Source organism: Spermophilus citellus, assembly GCF_964194105.1.
Source record: "Spermophilus citellus genome assembly, chromosome: 7".
NCBI classification, from domain to species: domain Eukaryota; kingdom Metazoa; phylum Chordata; class Mammalia; order Rodentia; family Sciuridae; genus Spermophilus; species Spermophilus citellus.
In genome coordinates this window covers 111,332,370-111,341,037 of record NC_138188.1, presented here as the reverse complement: position 1 = coordinate 111,341,037, position 8,668 = coordinate 111,332,370, and the positions used below count along the sequence as shown (strand labels likewise).

Below are 8,668 nucleotides of genomic sequence, written 5' to 3'. Positions count from 1 at the left end.
CTGAATCCCCCCTCTCACCATGCACAAAGGTTAACTCAAAATGGATCAAGGACCTTGATATCAAATCAGAGACTCTGCGTCTGATAGAAGAAAAAGTTGGCTCCGATCTACATATTGTGGGGTCTGGCTCCAAATTCCTTAATAGGACACCCATAGCACAAGAGTTAATAACAAGAATCAACAAATGGGACTTGCTCAAACTAAAAAGTTTTTTCTCAGCAAAAGAAACAATAAGAGAGGTAAATAGGGAGCCTACATCATGGGAACAAATTGTTACTCCTCACACTTCAGATAGAGCCCTAATATCCAGAGTATACAAAGAACTCAAAAAATTAGACAATAAGACAACAAATAACCCAATCAACAAATGGGCCAAGGATCTGAACAGACACTTCTCAGAGGAGGACATACAATCAATCAACAAGTACATGAAAAAATGCTCACCATCTCTAGCAGTCAGAGAAATGCAAATCAAAACCACCCTAAGATACCATCTCACTCCAGTAAGATTGGCAGCCATTATGAAGTCAAACAACAAGTGCTGGAGAGGATGTGGGGAAAAGGGTACTCTTGTACATTGCTGGTGGGACTGAAAATTGGTTCAGCCAATTTGGAAAGCAGTATGGAGATTCCTGGGAAAGCTAGGAATGGAACCACCATTTGACCCTGCTATTGCCTTCTCGGACTATTCCCTGAAGAACTTAAAAGAGCGTACTACAGGGATACTGCCACATCAATGTTCACAGAAGCACAATTCACAATAGCTAGACTGTGGAACCAACCCAGATGCCTTTAATGGATGAATGGATTAAAAATGTGGCATCTATACACCATGGAGTATTACGCAGCACTAAAAAATGACAAAATCATGGAATTCGCAGGGAAATGGATGGCACTAGAGCAGATTATTGCTTAGTGAAGCTAGCCAATCCCTAAAAAACAAATACCAAATGTCTTCTTTGATATAATGAGAGCAACTAAGAATAGAGAAGAGAGGAAGAGCAGGAAGAAAAGATTAACATTAAACAGAGACATGAGGTGGGAGGGAAAGGGAGAGAAAAGGGGAATTGCATGGAAATGGAGAGAGACCCTCAGTGTTATACAAAATTACATATAAGAGGTTGTGAGGGGAATTGGAAAATAAACAAGGAGAGAAATGAATTACAGTAGATGGGATAGAAAGAGAAGATGGGAGGGGAGGGGAGGGGGGATAGTAGAGGATAGGAAAGGTATCAGAATACAACAGTTACTAGTATGGCATTATGTAAAAATGTGGATGTGTAACGATGTGATTCTGCAATCTGTATTTGGGGTAAAAATAGGAGTTCATAACTCACTTGAAGCTAATGCATGAAATATGATATGTCAAGAGCTTTGTAAGGTTTTGAACAACCAATAAAAAAATTAGGCTAACTAGGGAAATTTTGCCTTTGATCATCTATAACACTGGAAGTAGGATTAGGTAGCCTATTAAGCACCTGTTTATGAAGTAGATAAATAAGAATTTTTATCTTCCTATACTTCAACTTTATATAGAAAATAGAAAGGAAATGGTGAAAGTCAAGTTAAATGTAATTTGTGAAGTGCATTATTCTGTGCATGAAATGATAAAAAAAGTGGAAGAGTATATCTCTGTGGTTCATACTAATATATAAAGGTTTCTGAGTTAGTAAGGAAGAGAAAGTTGAAGGAAAAGTTATTTTCAAGTTGTATGTTTGGTTTTTAGTTTGACATGTGTCTAGCTATGATTATCTTTTTCTAATCCTACAAGCAAATCTGTAAATTTATGTTTTCACCAAATTTATAAACAGGAAATAGCATTAAAATGTAATCTTGTAAATGTCTTCAGAAGACAGGTAGAATATTGGAGAATTGAATATTTGGAAGATTAATTAGTCAAAATTAGCCAGTTTGTTATGTGATATGCTGCAGAAGGAGATAATTGTAAATCAAATCTCAATACCTTCATGTAAATAAGTAAACAATTTAAAGTCTATTATGTGTTCATCATGTTTTCAGTCTATGAATTTTACTATTTTTGTTTATTTTTTCCAAGATGTTTGAAAGTAAGGTATAAGATTACTCATGATACATTTGTTTTTGTTGCAGAAATAACATCCCAGCTAATTTTACCAGGGGTGGAAAAAAATTAAGCCATCAGAAAAACATTCATCAGGTGACTTTTCTTTTCAGAAGAAGCCTGAAGGTATTTAAAAAGCCTCGATGGTGTTTTCTTTTTATCCAAAGAGAATCCTTTACCCTTTAATCATAGACAGCTCTTGGTTGAGGCAGGGATTACATCTGGGATATGGGAAACAACTTTAGGTTAGTTCTTTGTTACATTTTTTTCTTTTCTTGCCCTAAACTTCTTATAAGAATTTAATTGGTTATTTAGTAATAAATTTATATTTGCCACTTGTTCTAATACAGTAACCCTAACAGAGAAGTGTTGGCAGAATAGCACAGACCCCTCTCCTGCACTCACATACATGCCATACTGGGTTATGAAGTTTTATAGTGCATGATAGCTGCTTGGATTCAAATTCTTTTGAGATCTACTGCTTTCTTTTTTTCCGTTTAGGTTCAGGCCAAGTTGAACACAGAACAACTGCTACAAGATATAGTAGCAAAGAGAACTCGTCTGTAAGTTTCAATTTGTCTTTCAAGAGGTCATTTTAAAATTCACAGAACACTGGCTACTCCATTTACCATGTTCCCCAGTCTGAAAGAAATTAAATGAGACCCAAAATGAAGTTAAGCCCAAATAAGTCCTATTTTATTTTTGTTTTTTTTTTCCCCTAAACGTGCTTTTGAGTTTTCACATATCATTGATGTAGTAGTGTTAGCACCAGGTAAATTAGCATATTTATTTTTCATTGCCTTTTATTTCACATTAATGAAATTGGTTTTTGCTTCTTTCCCCCCTGTAACTGCTTTTATATGAATAGAAGAAAATCTAGTAGAACTTTTATAAAATTTGTCAAACTTTGAAAACACTAGAACATTTTTCCTTCACCATAATATTTTTTCCCCTGTATCAGAAAAGCTGTTTCTGTTACAATTACATGCCCCAAATGTGAGTTATAACACTCCAAATATCAGGTTTTGAGATAAAACTATTAAAAGTTATGGTTATTTTTTGGAAAATGAAACATAAAATGTGGTGATGGTCCAAATATGACACTAAGTATAATAGGGCATGATTTTGAGCAATCAAAGTATAGGAAAGAAGACTATTTGAGCCTAATGCTGGCAGCATTCTTTAGTACAGAATGTATGACACTAGAAACCATAAGAAAAGAATTGTCTTATTTGCTACTGCAATTAACCATGTTTCCATAATAATTACATAAGTTCCATTTGTTTTGACCTTTGAGATTGAATTTGTAGCCAAAGCATGGAAATATTATAAAATATAAAAATAATTTTAGCATGTTTATATTAAAGACTATCTTTAGAGATACATTGTAAAGAATCATGATTTCTATAACCTCCTCCCAAATAAACAGTAACAATAATTATCTCTGTCTCCCTATCTATATGTAGACAAAGCAAATGTGGCAAAGCTTTAATCATTTGTAAATATAAGTGAAGAGTAAGTGAGTATTCATTGTACTATGTTTGCAACTTTATCTAGATTCAAATGTCTAAAAAATAAGCAAGGATCTTAGTATGGTTTTATTTTCTTATGATTGTATCCTGATCAATATAATCAAAATAGAAATTTCTTAGCTTATAGTGATCAAACTTTGAATATATTTTAAAATTAAATTGTTTTCCCTGTAGTTTGTCATTTTTTGTAAGTATTCTTAGGCAATATTGCCAAATGACCAATTCACTTAACTTACCAAATGTAATGATTTACCAAAATTCTTTTTCTTTTAGTCATATATACTGTATGATGTTGTAAAACTTTTGAGGGCTAGGGCTATAGCTCAGTGGAAGAGCAGTTGCCTAATCTGAGCAAGGCCCTGGGTTTCATCCCCAGTGCTGCAAAAAATAAAAAATAAAATGAAAGAAAGAGAAAAAAGAATTTTGCCAAGTTTTAATCACCTGGTTTTTATTTTGTCTTAAGAAAAAAAAAATTCCACACCCTCTAAGCTGTTAGTATTGGTTTGTTTATTTACTTACATAGGGAAGTTTATTGTCAGCCTTGGACACTGTATACAAATTTGGAATTTTTAATTTTAAAATGAAAATGAATAAAAACCTTATTTATGTACTAAGCAAAACCTTAACAGCTGAGGAATGTTCAATTTGTCCTTCTTCCAACTTCTTACGGCTGGACCCAGAGGAGAGACCTCTGCTAAGTTTCTTAGGACCTCAGTTGCTGAGCCTGGCTTTGAACTTATGATTCTATTGCTTCAGCCTTCAAAGCCACTAGGATTACAGGCTTGAGCCACTGCTCCTGACTCAGATAAACATTAAGCTCTTGATACTAACAATTGTTGATTTTGCTTCTAGGTTTTTATTCCTCTTCCTTTTTCTCCAAAGCTATCTCATGACTCCCAATTCCTGTATCCCTCCATCTCAACACTGAATTTCTTCTACCCTACTGCCAGAATTTTCTGGTTTCCATCTTTGCCATTTTTCAGTCAGTGGAAGATGTTCTTCCTCTCAACAGCTAAGTCACCAAGGACCTGCCCTTCATATTCTATAACCTCCTAGGTTCTCAGGCCACACAGACTTACCCTGGCTCTGCTGCACCTGCCACTTGTCCCTATGCTCTCTCTAACCCTCAGCAAAACCAAAGAATGTTCACAAATAATGCATTTAAAACCAACTTCTTGGACTTTTCTCAACTCAAGTTCTAGAAAGAGGAGACTATACCTACTATATGTACTATTTTCTCTTCATTGTCATAATGTGTCTGTCTTTTCTTTTAAAAAAAAAATTTACTTAAGTTTTAGGTGGATACAATATCTTTATTTTACATTTATGTGGTGCTGAGAATCGAACCCAGTGCCTCATGCATGCTAGGTGAGCACTCTACCACTGAGCCACAACCCCAGCCCCTGTGTCTATCTTTTCAACATGTCATTAACTACCCTTTTCAACACCCTGCTACTAAATTCAATGAGCCCTTTTCAGTCCTACTAAATGACTTCTGTGACACTAGGCACTGTTAATCTGCCTTCTTCAAATGAGTGCCTCCATTTCTGAGGCAGCATTCTCTGGATTTTCTCTTGCACCTCTGGTTGTCTTATAGTCTAGCAAGGCCACAGGAACGTGGCTCTGTCCATACTTAGCATGTAGGCCTATATCCTTCTGCCTGTTGCCATACGTCCAGCCTCTAATTCAAGTGTAAGGCAGGGAAAGCAAAGATGTGCAAGAGACAAAAAGGAAAGCAGGAAAGAATAATACTTATGTCAAAAAAAAAAAAAAGCAGAAACTTTCCCAGAAACCTTCAGTTGCAGTCACATTGGTCAGAATTTTCACCTGGAACCACACTGCAGCAAAACACTCTGAGGAAAAGTGTTTTTAAAAGCTAAGTACAGGGATGGATTTGTAGCTCAGTGGTAGAGCGCTTGCCTAGCATGTATGAGGAGGCACTGGGTTCAATTCACAGCACCACATATAAATAAATAAAGGTGTATCAGGAACTAAATGTATATATACATTATATTGCATTTATGTATGTATATACGTACATATATACACACATATATAAAATCTGGGTACAGCTGGGAGCAATGGTGCATACCTGTATCCCCACCATTTATTCTGAGAGAAAACTGATACACAATAAGGAAATATTTCCCCCACTCCCAGTCTGGGGAAAATTTTAATAAGTTGTTAGCAGCTGAAATTAGAACATTGTTTTCTATTTGTAGTCTTGTGTTTGTTTCTTTCACTCCACATGTAGTGGCTGATGTCTAAAACTTTCAGTAATATTCAATCTCATTAAATTGAGGGTAAATCATGTTTGCTTTTAATTGTCGTTCATTCCCATCTCCCATCTCTTATCAATGTATTTCTTAAGTTCGTGTGTGTATGATTGTGTTGGTTCTTGTTCCTTATATTCACTTGAGAGCCAGAATAATTTGGTAAGAGCACCTGACGGAATCCTTTTCCTGCACAGTCACTCAGAGTATCTTTGTCTGGCAAGAAGGAGCCTGGTCTCTCTTGAGATGCTGATATCATGTATTGATGAAGTATCTATCTGTTGATGACCCTACAGAGCAAAAGTACTTGCCTTTTTAAAACTTTGCTGTAGGAAACAAGTTATTTTGCTATGAGCAAGTTACAAATAAATAACTATGGGGGCTGGGATCTGTAGCTCAGTGGTGGAGCACATACCTGGCCTTTAGAGACCCTGGGTTCAATCCCCACTGTGACAGAAAAACAAACAGAAAAGGATATTAAATTAGTCTTAAATGGTATTTCATTCCCTTTCCCTTCTCTGTTCTTCATTTTATAAATGAGAACACAAAATTTAGATGATTTGTTAAATGTCACTTAGTTAATGAGAAGCAGAGCCAACACTTAGAAACTCTTTTTCTGACTCCCTATCCTATGTACTCCTTTAGAAACTGACTCCATCCTGAGAAATGATTTTTGAAACTGATATATACCCAAGGCAGATATATGGCAAATGGGGTTGTTAGAGTCCTCATGTCTTCCTTCTTCCTCAATTTTCATTGTGAATAAAACTTTGATCATGAAGCATTTTATTATTTGTAGTCCTAAATTATAATATATATGCTCTCCTTTCAAAATTTTGCCTTCATTTCTGTGAATGCCTTCATGACCTTACTTTTAGATTAATATGTAACATTTCTTTACATTTTCTTTTTTGTAGCTACATCAAGTTCTCGTTATACATCAGAAAAATGAAAAGAAAAAAATTCTATAGAGGAAAGGAATCCACTTAGCCTTTTCTGAAAAATGGAATACTGGGTTTGGAGGCTTTAAGAAACTCTACTTTCACCAACACTTACACATTCTGAATGCTAAGTTGAGAAGGCCATTTACTTGGAATAGACAATTGAGTCATTTCCAGTATAGAAAGAAGCCTCTTCAAATCCAGAAATCATGGTCAGAATGAAACCTTTTGTGCTAAGACCAATTCTAGTGTGGCTACTCAATGCTAGTATTTTGTCCTCTAAAGTGAAGAGAAAGCACACTAAACACATCATTTCTTCTTCAAGAAGTCTCCTGAAACTCTGAACAGAGAAGTTGCTATCATCACAAAGAACTCGGACCACAAACATTGTGGAGAGTCACTTGAAAGCATTTTTTAGCCTGCCAGCATTAGGTCAGACCTATGTTCATATGTCTAGGACAGAGCCACAGACTTCTGAGTTTCCCATGAAGTTCACTAGGAAAAGCCATAGTCCAGGTGAGAATGGCAAGACTGTGGTCACCCTGAGCAATGGTAAGATAAATCACTTTTGTCATGGCTGCTATTAAGGGCTAGAGCACCACAGGAGTGGGAGACCCCAGATTACAAAAAGTTCCAGCTTAACCAACATCGAAGAATAAAATGTCTCTTCTTATGATATATGAGAAATTATCCATGATTAGATTTCAGTCTAGGATTCTCACATCCCAGCACTTCAGAAAGAAAAGCAAAGTTCTCCAGCCAGGAAAGATCCAGCGAAGATGAATACAAAAGATCACTGGGGACCACCAGGAGACCCTTAGGGATAATACAAAGGATGGCAGTTGCAGCCCATTTTCTTTCCCAGAACCTAAAGATCCTTCTTGTCAGCATCAGCCATACTCCCCAGATATGGACAGCAATGTTGTGGTGAAGGGAAAGAACTCCCATATGCCTGATGGCCACCCTAAAGGAAGTCCTTTCTTGGACAAGGAGCTTAATTTAGATGAAGTATTCCCTGACCAACAGAATGGCAGTGCCACATATCCTTGGGACCAATCACCTTGTTCCCCTCCTAAGTAGGAATATACAGAGCTGATTTATGACATGCTCTTGTCAGAATATCATTCTAGTAAAACGTTCACTTCAGAAACTGAAAAAGAAATTATGACTCTGGATCAGGAAAATTAGAAAAGCGCTGTCAGTGACCGCAGCAGATAAATCTGTGAGAAGTGTAGATGGGCCTGTGTCTGAAGAGAATGTTCACAATGAGAACTCCTACCAGATGGAAGAGGATGGATCTTTTAAGCAGAACATTCTTAGTTCTAAGTTGCTGGATCACCCTTACTGTAAAAGTCCACTGGAAGCTCCCCTGGTGTGCAGTGAATACAAACTAGAAAATCATCTGGGAGGTGGGAAGAACAATCCAAAAGCATCTCCAGTGAATGATGAACAGCTTTCAGTCTGCCTTTCTGGTATGCACTTTTCCTTTATTCTCCCCAACCTCTGGCCCACACTTGCTGTCCATTAACTTTTCTTATAATGAGTCCTATTTTTCTCTCCCACACATGGCTTTCCCTTTAACCACTTGGATGTTTTTCTTGAGACCTTTTATATTACTGTATTATGTAGAGCTCCACAAATTATTTTGATTGGTGATGGATTGACTGTGTGATAGATACTTAAGATTTCCAATTGTTTATAACAGTGCAATGAAATTCTTTATACTTACATATTTGTTTCTGTAAGTTAATTCCTGATATTAGAATGGCCAGTGAAAGAGTATTCACAACTTAAAATTTTAAGAAAATTGTTTAGTTACCTTCCAAGAAGTTAAACCAGTCA

General features: G+C 36.2%; 1 pseudogene across 1 annotated transcript; it reads left to right on the top strand.

Annotated features, from left to right (window-relative positions):
• The first annotated feature begins 6,150 nt into the window (after positions 1-6,150).
• On the top strand, positions 6,151-8,354 carry LOC308653382 (sentrin-specific protease 5-like; annotated as a pseudogene). Its single transcript has 2 exons — positions 6,151-6,188; positions 6,803-8,354. The product of its transcript is annotated as a sentrin-specific protease 5-like (transcript).
• The last annotated feature ends 314 nt before the right edge of the window (positions 8,355-8,668 follow it).